The sequence below is a fragment of the Malus sylvestris genome, chromosome 5 (genome assembly GCF_916048215.2).
Source record: "Malus sylvestris chromosome 5, drMalSylv7.2, whole genome shotgun sequence".
Lineage (NCBI taxonomy): Eukaryota > Viridiplantae > Streptophyta > Magnoliopsida > Rosales > Rosaceae > Malus > Malus sylvestris.
Genome location: NC_062264.1, coordinates 44903738 through 44922094, shown reverse-complemented (window position 1 = coordinate 44922094; position 18357 = coordinate 44903738). Strand labels below are relative to the sequence as shown.

General features: G+C 41.4%; 1 long non-coding RNA gene across 1 annotated transcript; it reads right to left on the bottom strand.

The window, feature by feature from the left end:
- Positions 1–16151: 16151 nt before the first annotated feature.
- Positions 16152–17628, bottom strand: LOC126624373 (uncharacterized). Its single transcript, XR_007624084.1, has 2 exons — positions 16913–17628; positions 16152–16829 (listed from the first exon to the last, which is right to left on the bottom strand). It is a non-coding gene; the product is annotated as an uncharacterized LOC126624373 (long non-coding RNA).
- Positions 17629–18357: the final 729 nt, after the last annotated feature.

Below are 18357 nucleotides of genomic sequence, written 5' to 3'. Positions count from 1 at the left end.
TTAAGATGGTGAGAATTGATACCTAGAGGCACTGAGGTGGGTATCGTTAATTGGAGGTGTAAAGCTACAAGCAGGAGGTGGCAGTATGTCATGATTGTAGACCTTCCACCTGAGTACTATAGTTGATGACTGTTGTTTTCTTTTTGACCTTCCATTTGACACCTGCAAATAAGTTTTAAGCCTATCCTTGGTTAAAATATATTTTACTAGTATTTGGTTTATTGATCAAGTCTTGGAGCCGTCCTATTTTCACTATAAATAGGAGCAATGCTCCATATGTGTTTTCTATTTCTCTTGCAAAAATGCAATACGGTGCACACCGTATGTAGAAAGTGTGTAAGAGAGTGTTAAAGGAGATAAGCAAAAGAAGTACTCGTGGAGTAAGAAGAGAGGATTCGAGGTAGGTGAATTTGGGGAATTAATTGATTGCATTTGTTACTTGTATTACGTGAAATATTGTTAAGTGGACTTGAGATGTATTCAACTATTGACTTAGATATGATTTGTTATGTGGTATATTATATATTGGCATGATCATTATCATTTGTCAAAGAAGTAAAGGAGTTACTTATGTTGTGGGAAAATTTGGAAATTAGCTTTTGTGTAGTTGAGTCTGTTCATTGTGAAACCAGTTCCAAGCGAGCCCGATGTGCACAATAGAATAGGATATCGACGGAAATTGTCGATATGGGTGATTTGGGCTGGAGATCAATGAATCAGATAAGATGACTAGCAAAAGGGGTTATGGACTTGGGTGAGTTGATGGGGGTTATTCTATATATTAAAGCACTCGGGGCCACAGTGGTAATATGCATGGTATGGGACATGCAGGTCTGGTTGCTTCAATAAATAGGTTAATGGGTTGGGTAGAAAAGAAGTATTGTTCTTGCATTACATTACTCATAAAATATTCATAACATTAATAATATTAATCATGTGAGACATTGGGCCCCTACTGAGCTTTTAGCTCACCCCTTATTAGTTGTGTTACATGAGAGGAGACAGGAATCTAGTGGCTGACTTGGAAGAAAGAGACTGCTTATGAATAGTTTTAAACTTTTTATGGAGTTGTTGTCATTTTCTCTTATGTGTAATGACAGTGTAAATTATTTTGTTTAATGAAACGTTTTAGTTCAACACAGACACCTGTTACTACCTTTAAGTTACCCTTGTTATTCATGCTCTAAAAAAAAAAAAAAAAATTTAGGGCGTGATACTCTTCCTTGCAGGAGTAAAACCCGACAACAATCATGGTCATCAGACCTTCGACGGATGAGCGGCAAGGCTTGAAAGTTTCGGCCACCCGATTCTTTGGAGGGCGTTTTCAAGGGCTTCCCGGCCGATTTGGACTTTCGCCCAAGTATGAAAAATTCTCATCTCACTGAGATCTACTTGCCTGTAAAATTTGGTAATTTTTAGAGTTAGTTGAAAAATTAGGTTTATGTTCGTCTGAAACCACCACCCGCGATGGCCCGTGGTCAGTGGGCTGACGATGTCTTTCTAAGTTCAATTAGATGTCCTTATTTTATGTTTGATATTCGTATGATGTGTATTGATTATTTGAACCTAGTTTCATCATGGTACATCACTTGATTATTATATAAATTGGCGATCCGACCGTTAGATCGTCACCAAACTTTAATATGTTATTGAACATAATATTTGAGGATATTAGGAACTGACGGATCGGGAATCCAACCTATTGATCTTTCCGAAGTAGATTTCTAAGTTTGTAAAAATCAAACGTTGATCGCCACTTGAATTTGCGATTGACGGAGATCCAACAATTGGATCGGAATGAAAGTTTAGTATGTTGTTCTTGAAGCGTAATGTGGACTTTGGGAAGTTATGGATCAGAAATCCATGGGCAGATGTTTCAGATTGACTGTATAGGGTTGTGGAATCCACCTTTGACAGAGACTTGACTTATGGTCAGTATGCTGCGAATTGATCTTAAATATTAAAATCAGTATTACTAGAGACTAGGTAGGGCTTAGTGGGCCTATATTGGTTAGTGAGTTATCTCATATAATATATACATCGGTTTACGTGTATGGGACGTCATATTGTGACATATATATATATATATATGTGTGTGTGTGTGTGTGTGTGTGTGTGTGTGTTTATTTATCTTCTTAATAATGTGAATGATAAGTATGATAAATGTTATGACAATGTGATCCTAGAATCCTATTAGAAGTATTATGTGAATTCCCATTCTTGGATTTCACTGTTATAATCTACGTGTTTGTATTATTGAGATTTTATACTATTTTTCGGGATTTTAAATTAATTAGATTTTAATTACTTAAGTACAAAGTTGAATTTTTGAAAAATAATTATTTATAATACACAGACCTTCGGGGTTCACTCTTAATGTTTTCAAATTAAGCTCGACACTAAGAGCGGGTAGGCGAAGGCCGTTTGTGAATCGAGACGAGGAAGGATAAGTTACAGACGCTAGAAGTTTCTTAATTAAAATAGGAATTTAATAATGTTGGGAAGAGAGAGAAATGAGGGAAATGAGAAGGAGAGAATCGGCCAACCCAGTTCCTTCACCTAACTCGATTCTATCTCCTCCGTTCGATGTCTATTCGAGGTGGTTTCAGTGTCTATATGGAAAGATTTCGGTGAGCCCAACGTCCTTGTGGTGTTAGATTTTTAAATTTCTAACCCAATTTTACAAATCGAATCCACAAAGTTCCGGTTTGTCCAACTAGTTTCTCCATTTTCCGGTGATTTCGACAATGATTACTATCAACCACCACCACCAAAAGACTCCCCTCAACCTTAGGAACAAATCCCATGCAGTGGTTGGGGTGTCGGAGCTGTTTTGGAGTCGAATCAAGAACATTTAAATTCAAGGGATTCCGGCGGGTTTGAGTGAAATTGGGGTTTTTTCCAGTCAAATTGGCCTTGGTCACAGGTATGAAACTTACTCTACTAATTGAGATCTACAATTATGTGAATTTTGGTAATTTTTGGAATTAGTTAGTTTTTTCGGTGAGTCAGGGTGGTCACCTGACCATCCTAGGCTAATTTTGATACCCTGATTTTGTATTTGATATTCGTTTAGTGAAATTCTGATGTTTTAATATAGTTTCGTAGTTGACCACCTAGTTGGCCGCCACGGGATAATTATATGAATTGACGATCCAACCGTTGGATTGGCACCAAACTTAAATATGTAATAGTACATATTATTTAAGGATAGTAGGAACTAATAGATCGGGAATCCGACGTACAGATCTTCCTGAATTGGATTTTTAAGTTTGTAAAACTAATTGTTGATCGCCATTTGAATTTGAGATTGGCGGAGATCCAACCGTTAAACTGCAATGAGATTTTAGTATGTTATTCTAGGAGCATAATGTGGACCTTAGGAAGTTACGGGTCCAAAATACGATGTGCAGACCTTTCAGATTAAATTACTAGGGTGTAGACCCCACTGTTGAATGAGAGTTGACTTTTGGTCAATAGGTCTTGAACCATTTGAATTACTAAAATTAGTATTACTAGAGACTCAGTGAGGCTTTGTGGACTAGAGACTTAGTGAGGCTTTGCGGACTTGCCTCGGTGAGTGACTTTAATATATGTGATATGGTTATTACCCTGTTTTCTTCTATTAATATCCTTTGTGGATATGACTTGGTTTTATAAATGTCTTTTCTATTAAAATGTGATTTTTATAATTGGTCATCGATATATTTTATTAGATGTGATTTGATTCATGGATTGGAAATATTTGTGAAAAAAGTGATTTGAAGTGCATATTGAAATGTTTGTTTACCTGAGGGTTAGTAGGGGACCGTCACCCTAGTGTCACAGGGTTAGGTGACATCGAGTCTGCACCATGTAGCAGTGGTATATGGATGGTCCTGCTTGGTTAATTCACGATAGGCGACCATACTATTTATGGATCGCACTTGGTTAATTTGCGATTGGCGATCCTTATGGCCATGTATACTTAGGAGTGATCATGCTTGGTTAATCTGCGATGGGTGATCACTACCTAACAATTATGTAGGTATGAATTTGCTTGGTTAATCCGCGATGAGGGGTCACTACCTACTTGGTTATCTTGACCCTGCTTGGTTAATCCGTGATGAAGAACCATATTATTTATGGATCGTGCTTGGTTAATCCGCGATGAGCGATCCTTATGGCTATACATACTTAGGGGTGAGCATGTTTAGTTAATCCGCGATGGGTGATCATTGCCTAACATATTTGTAGGAGTTACTCTGCTTGATTAATCTGCGATGGAGGGTCACTACCTATATGGTTACTCAGGGATGGCTCTGCTTTGTTAATCTGCTATGGGAGGCCACTTCCTGTTTGGTTACTTATGTAGGCTTTGGCCGAACTGCGTCCCTCTAGCCCTTGATTTTAGTGTATTTATGAACGATAGTTTTTGAGAATCTTTTTGGTTTGACTTGGAAAAGCCGTTGTATGTCTGGGTGACTCATTCGGAGTTTTAGAGACTTGACTAAGTTTTCATAATTACGAACTTATATTTGAGGTTTATAAACTGTGGTCGATAGTCTTTCTTTTTATTGATTATCACATACTTGTATTTTTGTCACTCACCCAAGCTTCACAGCTTATCCAAGTTCTAATTTGCCCAGTGCACCATTCCCATGATGTAGGCACTAATTTTACAAGCGACAGGTCTGGGTAGATTATGAGAAACTGCTTGATATTTTGGTTCTGTTTAATGGTCCGGAACCCGATGTGGTTGGATTCCGTTGAGTGGTACGGAATCCGTACTCTTGCACATTTCCAAAAGGTTAGTCTAGAACCCTAGATTCGAGTGAATGAGAATTATCCACAATAAACCTTGTGAATATAAATTAAATTTACCATGTTGTTACTCATAATCTAAGCAGGGAATTATATAGAGTTCTTTAATTAAATTCATGAAATGATATGTTATCGCATCGATTGATTAACGTAGTTAAATGCTAAGATCATGCATCTTTGATTCATGAATTGATTAATTGACAGGATTGTGGAATGACTTTGGATATGATTGTTATTATTATGATTATTTTAGTTGATCAATGTGGCTTGATAATAATATTGTGCTTCGTTGGTTATTTGATATGTTACGTGCTGTGGATGGAGGTATCATGCTATAAACATAGTGATTTATATGATGGATGGAATGAAAACCTTGAATGTCATGTGGGTTTGTTATATATCCCTGAACCTAGTAATTTCATGCTTGTTAAGTTCTAATAATTGATTGAGGAATGTTATGCTTTTTGGTTTGAAAGTATTGTGATAAACGTCGGAGTGTAATGAATGGTAAACTACAAATGGCTTGATCCCTATTGAGGGTATGTAGACAGTCTAACGAGGAGGTTAGATGTAGCCATAAAGTATACAAAAAATCACTACGCAATTCGAGGCTTGAGTGTGCTTAGTACATATCCCGGAGGCAGGGTATGTTAGATATATAGATACTTGGTGATGTCATGTGTCGATCGTGGACGTATGTCAGGATCGAGGCGTGACATATTCTGTAGAACTTACATGCTTATGTGACATATTAGTTGGTGGCCTTGAAAAGTTAATGGTGTAGGTGACTATGTTATAACTCATAGGGGTTAAGGTATGGGTAGGTTGTGTGTTGAATTTACTGCACCATGTAGCAGTGGTACATGGATAGTCCTACTTGGTATATTCGTGATGGGGGACCATACGTATTTCAGGGATGATCATGCTTGGTATATCCGCGATGGGTGATCACTACCTAGCTGAGATTCCATAGAGCTTATTGGGCTCAGCATGATGACGTGTCTTCCTCAATTGACGTGCACCTCGATTTATATACTGATGGCATCACATTGTGTTCCCTTATTGATTTTATATGATTTGACTTATGTATTGAATTTGTTGTGGAGTGTGATTGGTTTGTAGGTTTGACCTGATGTAATGAAATGTGAGGGCTAGTAATGGACCATGAACCCATTGTCATGGGGTTCGTTGCTTCGATATTGTTTCATTTCCCGCTTTGTTAATTCGTTCTAAATTTAGTATTTGTGCCTTGTTTCACTTTGTTGAGCTTTTATAATTTGAGTATTTGTTTCATGTATTGTTCTTCAAGCGTTGTTATATTTTTTGGATTTCCGTTCAGTTCTGTTGAGTGATCCGAAACTGGATTTTCGCTGGGGTTCCTTTGAGTGGTCCGGTTCCCTGTTCTGTCTGGATTCCGTTGAGTGGTCTGGAATCCCTTGTGATCTGTAATTCCGTTGAGTGGTTCGGAATCGTATCCACTTAGATTCTGTTGAGAAGTCTAGAATCCCTTCTACTCCGCGATTCTGTTGAGTGGTCTAGAATCGTATCTTGGTTTGGATTCCATTGAGTGGTTCAGAATCCCCTTTGTTGTCTTGGTTCCATTAAGTGGTCTGGAACCTGATGTTGATGGATTTCGTTAAGTGGTCCAAAATCGCATCATTTGACTCATTGGTTCCTTGGATTGATTCATTTGAGATAACTTCAGAGATGTAAGCTTCGGCCGAACTGTGTTGCTCTAGCCCTGCATTTTGGTGTATAGTATATGTTATTGATTGATGTGATTATGGAATGATATTGGTTGTGATTGCTGTCTATTGTACTTTTATGCACAAACTGAAGCAAATTATATCAAAGTATCAAATATCAACGTTGTAGGTGAAAGCTAAAACAAACAATGTCAAACTAACACGAGATTTACGTGGTTTGGCGTAAAGCCTACATCCAAGGATGAAGCACTGCGAGGAATTTCACTAAACAAACGGAGATTACAAAAGAGTGTTTAAACTCTCACAACCCAAATCCCACAAATTATAAACCCTAAACCAAACGAGTAGAGAACTCAAACAAATGGAGAAGATTCTCCCAAATTGCTCTCTAACTCATAAACTCACAAATTGACTCTCACCAAATTGCCACACGAATGAGCCACACAAAACACACTAACCCTAAGGTCCTCTTTATAATGCATATGACTTAGGTTACAATAAGAATCCTAATAGGAAGTAAATACAAATCCTAATCAAATAGGTAATTAACAAAATCTCTCCACCAAGGAAACCAACTAAGAAGTCAAAATCCAAACCCAAATAGGACACCAAAACCAAAAAGGTAACACAAACCTAATTTTTTGCATCATCCTAATTTTGAGCTGTAAAACCCAACAATCTCCACCTCGACAAGAAATTAGCAAACTTCCAAATCAAATACAAACTTCAAATTTTGGGACACCAAAATACAAATGCAAACGTGCACCAAATTCTTTCGAAACTGACCTCCATCTAGACTCAAAAAATCCAAAAGTCTTCAAACTTGAAATTTCCTCAAACTCATTCTCTAACAAATTCCATTACGGAAACTAACAAATACGAAATAAAATCCAAGTAATAACTTGAACATACGAACAAAAAGTGGGAATTGTAGTCCACCCAAAGAGCTTGAGTACCAAGCTCCACCTCCTCACATAACTTTTAGAGGAGTTCAGAACAACGATCTTCTGCAATGTTTGGATCAACACTAGCAAAAGACTTATCAAACGGCTTCTTTTTGCCCTTGAGTTTAAGGCAATCTAATTTCTAATGACCTTCCTTATAACAATAGCTACAAGTGTTATTTCCAAGTTTGCCTCTTTCCTTATCCCTTCCGTGAACTACCCAAGCTCCATCTTGTGTGTCAGACACTTTATTCTTTAGCTCTTTAGAATTCAAAGAAACTTTAACATCTTCCAAACTAAGACTTTATCTACCAAATAGCATGGTATTGACAAAGTGTTCATACGAAGGAGATAAAGAACACAACAAAGTTATTGCGTAATCTTCATCACTAATTTGGTCGTCCACACTTTTCAAGTCCATCATAAGTTTATTGAATTCATCAACATGCTTATGAATTGACGTACCTTCATCCATACGAAGAGTATGCAAACTTTTCTTTAAATACAACCGTTTAGCAAGGGATTTGGTCATATACAAGCTCTCCAATTTTAGCCACAACTCCGGAGCAGATTTGATGCTACCAACTTCACGCAAGACTTCATTTGATAAAGTTAGCAGGATTGCTTCAAGTGCCTGCTCCATAACGTCTTCTTTTTCTTCACCAGTCCACAAATTCGGCAAAGCCTTCACACCCTTTAGTGTTTTCAAAAGCCCTTGTTGAACTAACAAAGAACACATCTTCAATTGCCAAATACCAAAATTGTTGCCGTCGAACTTTTTGATATCAACTTTCACCGACGACACAAAAGGCTTTATAGTGACTGCCAAGCAAATCCCAAGCCGAAACTTGAGCTCTGATACCACTTGTTGTACTTTTATGCGCAAACGGAAGCGAATTATAACAAAATACCAAATATCAACGTCGTAGGCGAAAGCCAAAACATACAATCTCAAACTAACACAAGAGATTTATGTGGTTCGGCGTAAAGCCTACGTCCACGGACGAAGCACTGTGAGGAATTTCATTAAACAAACAGAGATTACAAAAGAGTGTTTAAACTCTCGCAACCCAATCCCACAAATTACAAACCCTAAACCAAACAAGTAGAGAACTCAAACAAATGGAGAAGATTCTCCCAAATTGCTCTCTAACTCACAAACTCACAAACTCACAAATTGACTCTCACCAAATTGCCACACGAATAAGCCACACAAAACATACTAACCCGAAGGTCCTATTTATAGTGTGTTCGTACCATACTTGACCAATCCCGAAACTACCGAGCACCGGCCAACGCTATACTGTCAAGGACCCAGAAGAGTTCCCCTCCGACCAGGAGGCCAATCACTACTCGACACGTGTCAAGATTAGAAGCCAATCAGAGCGCAGCACGTGTCAACATCAAGAACCAATCATAACATGACACATGTCAATGTGACAAAGCTACAAGTTTTTCTATAAATAGGGGTCATTCCCCCACAATATTGCCTAATGCCATTTGTGTTAAATCATTCACAAGAACTCACTAAATTGAGAGCTTGATCCTTTGTACTTGTGTAAGCCCTTCACTACTAATAAGAACTCCTCTACTCCGTGGACGTAGCCAATCTGGGTGAACCACGTACATCCTGTGTTTGCTTCTCTGTCTCTATTTATTTACGTACTTATCCTCACTAGTGACCGAAGCAACCAAGCGAAGGTCACAAAACCTGACACTTTCTGTTGTACCAAAGTCTTCGCTGATTTTGTGCATTAACATTTGGCGCCGTCTGTGGGAAACGACACTTATTCCTACTCTCTTCAGCTGTGTCAAGCTGGTTTCTATCATTCGTATACTTTCTTTTGATCAGGCATCCCTCTCCAACATGGGAAGTGAAGGAAGCCACAGCACACAGAATGACACCCCCCTTGCACATAGTGCGAAACAACGAAAGAAGGAAGGAAAACGAGTTCTTCTTCAAGCTAAAGTCGATGAGTTGGAAGCTCAGAACAACAAGATAGCAATGAGGAATGAGGTCCTCCAGGAGCAATATGAGAAGCTCTTCGAGACACTCCACGAAGCTAGGCAAGCTCAGACACGCGAGCTTGTTGCCCCCGTGGAAGTCAACCATCAACTGGGTGCCCTCCAACATGGAGGGTCACATGCATTCGACATAGATATCCCTGATAGGGAACAGATTACCCCTCGACTTGATAATCAACATGAGGCTTCTCTTAACCCAGTTGCTTCGACCCGAACCATGAGAAGTGGAGGGAGACACCTCTTTGCTGAAGGGGCAGAAGGATCGAAAGCCGTCTTTCGCGATTGTCGGGATTTCCTGAAGCAACGTCGAGAGAATTCCATCCATATAAGCTCAAAGATTAATGACCCAAGGATTTCTGAGAGACTCGGTCCCCTGCCACGGCCCAAGCCGGCCACCAATTTGGGGAAGGGGCAACAAGTCCTAGAGAAACATGAGGGTACAGGGGACTCAGAGGTGTTCCGACAGACATACCCTGGAAGCCAGTACAGCGAGTCCAGGGAAAAATCACATGCCCTTGATCAAACCTTCCTAATTCCAATAGGAGATGGAGATTTACGAAAGAAAGCTCCAGTGACACATAACTCCGCTCAGGACCCCCTTGTCCTACAACTTCTTGAGGAAGTAAACAAGTTGAAGGCTGAACGTCAGGCTGAAATACCTGACTGGAACCAACCCAGGCCTGGCCCTCTTACAAGGAGGATCCTCAACACCCCCCTTCAAGCAAAGACAAAGCAAAAGCTTGGCTTGCAACTTTATACTGGAAAAGAGGACCTGATTGAGCACCTTAACCTCTTTGAGTCCACCATGGCATACCGGATGCACACCGACGAAGAGCGATGTCTTCTCTTCCCCTCCACCCTCTCTAGTGGAGCTCTAAATTGGTATTGTCGTCTTACACCTGAGACGGTAGACTCATTTGAGGAATTGAGAAAACTATTTGTTTCCCAACACATTTTCCAAACCGATCGCTTGCACTCTGCAGATGACTTGTACACTATCCGCCAGAAGCCAGACGAGTCATTACGTATGTATGCTGGCCGCTTCAGCCATGAATACTCCCGGTGTGCTGAGGCAGACGACAAGACTGCCCTCAAAGCCTTCACGGCAGGCTTACGTGATTGTTTCTTTAAATACATGATCAATGCCAATACTTGGAAGACTTACTCTAAGGTGATGGCGCAGGCTTATAACCATGCCTCCGCCGAGGCAAAGACATATCAGGAGAAACCCCCTACAACCATCCTTTATCAACAAGTGGGAGGTGGAAGCCAGACTCACCTAAATGAGAAGACCTCGACTTTCCAAACAGCAGTGGCACCTCCCCATGCCTTGCATAATGCTTCACCGAATCAACAGACATATCAATTTCAAGGCAAGAGGAAGGATTTCCATCCTCACCACTCTCCTTTCAGTAAAAAGAGTAAGGGACACTATCCCGATAACCAAGGGTATCGCCACAATAACGCTCGCCCCCAGGCAGTCAATGCAGTGGGTCAAACCCGCGTCAAGATACCCCCTACCCCAAGGTATGAGACATACACGCCCTTGAATGCCACATGCGCGGCCATTTACCCCAGCATAGCTCACCTGATACCAAAGCCAAAGCCGAGGCACCCAGATTACACGCCCCCGAATAACGCGGGCATGTTTGTTGCTACCATGAGCATAACGGCCATGATAGCGAGAAATGTATCATCCTCCGTGATCGTATTGAAGCTTTGGCACGAGAAGGAAAAATTGATCAATTCCTTCTTCACCCTCAAAGGGATAACCGTAACCAACGCCAGGTGAATGTCATATATTCCATAAGCGGCGGCACACCCATATCTGAATCTTCCAATAGGGCCATGAAAAACAGTGAACGAAGTCTGAGGCCTGGTCACCAAGTGTTTCACGTGGAAGACATCAGGGGAGGGAAGTATCAAAAACCTAACTGGGATCCGATATGTTTCTACCCTGAGGAAGAAAGAGGCATCATCTACCCTCATAACGACCCATTGATCGTGGAGGCTCACATAGCCAACTTTGATGTTCGACGAATCCTCGTAGACACGGGGGCTTCGGTCAATATCATGTTTGCCGAAGCTTTCAGGGCACTCAGTGTAGCTGAACACTTGCTCGATCGCTCGATTTCTCCTCTGATAAGCTTCTCCGATGATATCGTGCAACCCTTAGGGAGCATACATTTACCCTTTACTATTGGTACAGGCCCTTACACGGCTACCATTACCACTAACTTCCTAGTGGTTGACTGCCAAACGGCATACAATGTCATCTTTGGGCGCACAGGCATCAATGATCTCAAGGCTATGGTATCCACGCATATGCTGTTGATGAAATTTCCAACCCCCCATGGCAACGGCTACATCAGAGGAGATCAGCTTACTGCACGATCATGTTACAACACTTCAGTTAAGCAACAACACTTGCCCGGACCCAAGGAAACCCTGTCTGTACATGACCAAGTCACAAAGACCAGCCTAGATGAAGCGAACTTGGATCTTCCTGATAGCAACAATCAACCCGATGATCCTCGAGATGACTCTTTTACCCAGCAAGCCCAACCTGCTGAAGAGTTGGAGAAGGTACCTATCTCAAGAGATTATCCAGATGGCATGGTGAAGATTGGCACCACATTGTCACCACCCCTTCGGTTAGCATTGATATCTTTTTTGAAAGAGAACACTGAAGTCTTCGCCTGGTCATACGAGGACATGCCAGGCATCTCTCCCGATGTCATCTGTCATCGTTTGAGTATTGACCCCAAGATCAAGCCGGTGAGACAGAAGCGAAGATCTTATGACGCTGAACGATACGAGGCAATGAAAGCAGAAGTTGAAAAACTCAAAGGCATAGGCTTTGTCCGCGAAGTCAATTACCCGACATGGGTAGCAAATGTGGTCCTTGTTAGGAAAAATCTGACCAAAGAAAGTCTTTCGCTTCAAAAGGTCTTGTGGAGGATGTGTGTTGACTACACCGACCTAAACAAAGGGTGTCCAAAAGATAGTTTCCCTCTTCCTCTTATTGACAGGCTTATAGACTCTACGGCAGGGTGTGAGCTCTTGAGCTTTATGGACGCTTATTCAGGATACAACCAAATCCTCATGAACCCCTCAGACCAAGAACACACGGCCTTCACTACTGACATGGGACTATATTGCTATAAAGTCATGCCTTTCGGCCTAAAGAATGCAGGAGCAACTTATCAGAGACTGGTCAATTCAATGTTCGCCGAACAAATTGGGAAGAACATGGAAGTTTACGTTGATGATATGCTAGTCAAAAGCAAACATGCTGACCAACACATCACCGACCTATCTGAAACTTTCACCATTCTAAAGAGGTATCGAATGAGGTTGAACCCTAACAAATGTGCCTTCGGCGTGGGCTCTGGCAAATTCTTAGGCTTCATGATTAGCCAACGAGGTATTGAAGCTAACCCTGAAAAGATCAAAGCAATCCTCGACATGAAAGAGCCAATAACTTCAAAAGACATCCAAAGCCTTACTGGCAAGGTGGCAGCCTTAACCAGATTCATCTCTAAGGCCACAGACAGATGTGCTCCTTTCTTCAAAGCACTCAAGGGAAATAAGAAGTACATTACATGGACGGAGGAATGTGCCAAGGCATTCAGGAACCACAAAGAGTACATGAGTAAAGCCCCTCTACTCTCCAAACCAGAAGTTGGTGACACTCTCATCATCTATCTATCGGTTTCGGCTTCAGCAGTCAGTTCTGTTCTTATTCGAATGGACAGTGGTGTCGAACGGCCCGTCTACTACGCTAGCAAGGCCCTACAAGATGCGGAGACACGATACTCTAACATTGAGAAATTAGCTCTAGCATTGGTCATGTCTGCTCGGAAACTTCGCCCTTATTTCCAAGCACACGCCATCATCGTGCTTACCAATCACCCTCTTCGACAGATACTCCAGAGTCCTGACACGTCTGGACGAATGATCAAATGGGCGATAGCATTGGGTGAGTTTGACATCTCCTACCAACCAAAACCAGCCGAAAAAGGCCAAGCAGTAGCAGATTTCATCGCCGACTTCACATATCCTGTTGACATTGCTTCTACACCTGAAGCAGTAGCTTCATTACCATCGGAAGCTCAGAAAGTAGAATCAACGACCTCAGCATGGAGTCTGTATGTTGATGGCTCATCCAACCAACAGGGCTGTGGAGCGGGACTAGTCTTGACTACGCCCGACAAAGTAGCAATGGAGTATGCTCTTCGTTTCAAATTCAAGGCATCAAACAATGAGGCCGAGTATGAAGCCCTTCTAGCAGGATTACGTTTGGCCAAACACCTCGGGGTTAAACAAATTGATATTTTCAGTGACTCCCAATTAGTGGTCAACCAGGTTACCAACAACTTTGATGCTAAGGACAGCTCCATGGCAGCATATCTTGCGCAAACACAACTTTTGCTCAAGCACTTCCACTACCAGATCACCCAAGTTCCTCGAGCGGCAAACAGTCATGCAGACGCCCTGGCTCGCCTCGCCTCAGCTGTGGAAGACAAGATTGGAAGAAAAATTCATGTCGAACTGTTGGCAACACCAAGCACCATGGCCGCAGAAGTATGCAACTTACAACAGGGGGATAGTTGGATCACCCCGATCTATAATTTCCTTGCTCATGGCACCCTCCCAAATGATAAAGTCCAGGCTAAGCAAATTCGATACAAGTCTACCCGCTACCTGATCATCAATGATCAACTCTATAAGCGAGGTTTTAGCCTGCCATACTTAAGGTGTCTTACGCCTGCCGAGGCGGAAATCGTCCTTCGGGAAATACATGAGGGAGTCTGTGGAGATCATGCTGGATCTCGGTCCCTAGCACACAAGACTTTTCGCCAAGGATATTACTGGCCAACACTCCACCAGGATGCCATCAAAGTATCCCGCTCATGTGATAAATGTCAACGATATGCGACTATTCCTCATTCCCCTCCAGAGCCTCTTACTCCTATGATCAGCCCTTGGCCCTTCGCCCAGTGGGGACTTGATTTGATCGGCCCAATGCCGGCAGGGAAGGGCAAAGTCTGTTACGCAGTCGTTGCAGTGGACTACTTCACAAAGTGGGCCGAAGTAGAACCCTTGGCAACCATTACTGAGGCAAAGATAGAAGACTTCGTGTGGAAGAACATCCTTTGTAGATTCGGCATTCCCAATGCGATAGTCACTGACAATGGGCGACAGTTTGACAACAAGAAGTTCAGGTTGTTCTGCTCTAAGTTCAACATCAACTTATGCTTTGCCTCTCCAGCTCATCCACAGTCTAATGGACAAGTTGAGGCCATCAACAAAATAATCAAGCGCACTTTGAAAACCAGCTTGGACAAAGCTAAAGGCTGTTGGCCAGAATTTGTACCCCAAGTTCTTTGGTCATATCGCACTTCATATCGGACTTCAACAGGAGAAACTCCATTCTCACTTGCCTTTGGCACAGAGGCGGTTGTCCCTGTTGAGCTCGAGCAAGCAACATTCCGAGTCCAGAACTACATTCAAAGTGAAAATGACAAACAACTCACCCTCAACTTGGATTTAGTCGAGGAACACAGAAACCAAGCTCACTTGAGGAATGTCGCCTACAAGCAGCGCATCTCCAACTATTATGACTCTAGGGTCAAGCCTCGTTCTTTCAAAATAGGAGACTGGGTCTTAAAGAAAAGATTACTCTGCGACAGAGTCCCGAGTGAAGGCACACTTAGTCCAAACTGGGATGGACCGTATGAAGTCATTGGCATCAGTCGCCCTGGCTCTTACACACTTAGAAGCTCCGATGGCAAGACCCTTGGCCATCCATGGAACGCTGATCACTTGAAGTACTACTACAAATAGACTCACGATGTACAAGTGTTGAGCTATAGCCGTTTGGCATCCTATGTAATGAAGGCCATTTGGCAATGAATTCAATAAAGAGGTAATTTAGCCAACTCAGCCCTCACTCTTTTACATTCATAGCAAGCGATGCCGGAACCCTTCTCAATCAGAAAGCAATCCGTCTTCCACAGTCACTACAAAACAAGCAAATGAAGACCGTGTCAAGCGCCAAAAAAAAAAAAAAAAAAAAAAAAAAAAAAAAAAAAAAAACAGCTTCATCCAAAAAGCTTCACCCGAAAAGCTTCACCTCCAAAGCTTCACCCACAAAGCTTCACCTAAAAAGCTTCACCCAAAAAGCTTCACCCGAAAAGCTTCACCTCCAAAGCTTCACCCGCAAAGCTTCACCTAAAAAGCTTCACCCAAAAAGCTTCACCCGAAAAGCTTCACTTAAAAAAGCTTCACCTACAAAGCTTCACCTAAAAAATCTTCACCTAGAAAGCTCCCTCTACATACTTTCATCTACAAAGCTTCACCATCAAAGCTTTACCTCGAAAGCTTCATCTACAAAGCTTCACCATCAAAGCTTCACCTAGAAAGCTTCATCTACAAAGCTTCATCTACAAAGCTTCACCATCAAAGCTTCACCCAGAAAGCTTCATCTACAAAGCTTCACCATCAAAGCTTCACCTCGAAAGCTTCATCTACAAAGCTTCAACACCAAAGCTTCAACACAAAACCTTGCTCCAAATAAACAAATTTTGTTCACAAAACCCAAGATGCCCTTGAACTTGTACAAAAACACTTGGGTAAACATAAACATTTTTTGTTTTACACCCACAAGGGCCCAAAATTTTCCTTCTTATTTATTCACTTATATATGTTCCCAAACATATTATAATAGATCCAACAACAAGCCAAAGTCCCAAGTTTCATAATGGACAAAAGTACAAGCAATTCATCAATAATGAAGGTGCTACAAAAATTGGAATCTGCCCCAAAATAGAAATCCAACCCAAGAGACTTTTTCTCTCTCTCCCTCTTCCGCCTCCTTTCATCTATCAAATTTCTGAAACCTCTGCTCTTCTCCAATGGAGCTGAATTTTGGACACCCTATAGTTCTTGAGCATATGAACAACTTTCAAGAAGGAACCATTTCTGTTTGAGCGACGGAAATTGAAGTGTTGAAGCTCCAAACATGACAGTCGGATTCTTGCAGATTTCGAAGCTGCTGTGATGTTTCGAAGATCTGGAAATATTTAACCATTAGTTCATTCTGCATTTTTGATATGTTATGAAAGAGACGATGAGGAACAACTTCAATGAAGAAAGCATGCCGATCTGAACAATAGAAAATGGAGTTTCGAAGCTCACAACAAATCTGACGGGTTGACAGAAAAATAATAACCAGTCATTCATCATACCTGGATTTCTGGAGTTATACTGCTCCGAGGGATCTCAAATTTGGATATGTTGTAGTTCACGAGCTGAGGAACAACTTTAATGAAGAAATCATACCGATCTGAACAAGAGAAAATGGAGTTTTGAAGCTCACAACAAATCTGACGGGTTGACAGAAAAATAATAACCAGTCATTCATCATACCTGGATTTCTGGAGTTATACTGCTCCGAGGGATCTCAAATTTGGATATGTTGTAGTTCACAAGCTGAGGAACAACTTCGATGAAGAAAGTATGTTGATCTAAGCAAGAGAAAATGGAGTTTTTGAAGCTCACAACAGGTCTGACGTGTTGACAGACAAATGATGAACAATCACTCGTCGTACCTGAATTTCTAGAGTTGTACTGATCTGATGGCTCTCAAATTTGGATATGTTGTAGTTAAGGAATTAAAGAACAACTTTCATGAAGACAACTTTGTGATTCGAGCTACAGATGATGGTCTTATATTGAAAACCAATTCAGGGTGTTAGGGGAAATGAAAAACAATTCCACCAAAGAAACATCATTATGATGTTTCATCATTATGGTGTTTTCATCATTATGATGCTTTCATCATTGTGATGCTTCCATCATTGTGATGCTTCCATTATGATTGTAATGCACCAACGGTTACACCCTCTATCATAGCAGTATGTGTGTGTATCTCCCTATAGTCATCATGTGCAAGACTATCGTAGTCAGATGGCTTTCCATAAAACAGCTACCAACCGTTACACCTTCTGCAATTCCACTTATTCGGGCCTAGCAACCTTCATAAACAAAATATATGAAGAAAAAGTCCGGGGCTACCACTTAGAAAACAAAAGAATGAAGTTTTGGTACTTACGACATGGACTATTAGCAAGACACCTCATTCGTCAACTCCCTCGACTAGAGACTTGGGGGACTCCCACCATATGCTACTACGCCTTGGTACTCAAAAGTTCGTGACTACTCAGTGACTTGGATTTTTCAAGTCTCCAACCGAGAAGTTTTCCTCACTCGGGAAATTAAGGGAACACTACCTCAAACTACATGCTTCACTCACAAAGCTTCAACAATACAGGTTTCAACAAAAGCAAAAATTCAAAGAACTTTATGAAGAAGACTTTGGTGTATTTAACACAATATGTTGAAATGAAGCAAAGCTTATTTATTAATATTTTCGATAAGCCACAAATATGTACATATACATGAGTCAAAATAAACAAACAAAAGGGAGCCTTCACAAAGGTTGCTTAGGGGAAGTCTCAGCAGTCGGTAGAGCCCCAGAAAGAGAAAGCACCGGAGGGTGGTTATCCGGAGCCTCAGTACTTGACAAAACCCCAGAAGGAGGAGGCATTGGAGGTTCATCATTTGAAGCTTCATTACCAGGTACAGCCCCAGAGGACGAAGGCAATAAATGCCTTTGGAACAAACCCACAAACCGTTGATGATCAAGTAAAACCTTACCATCAGATTCCTTCATCTGGTCAAGCTTCCTCTTCATGTTTGTAGCATAGTCATGGGCGAGCCGGTGCAACTGCTTATTCTCATGCTTGAGCCCTCTAATCTCCTGTTTGAGACTCATCACTTCAACAGCCAATGATTCAACTTGGCGGGTTCTA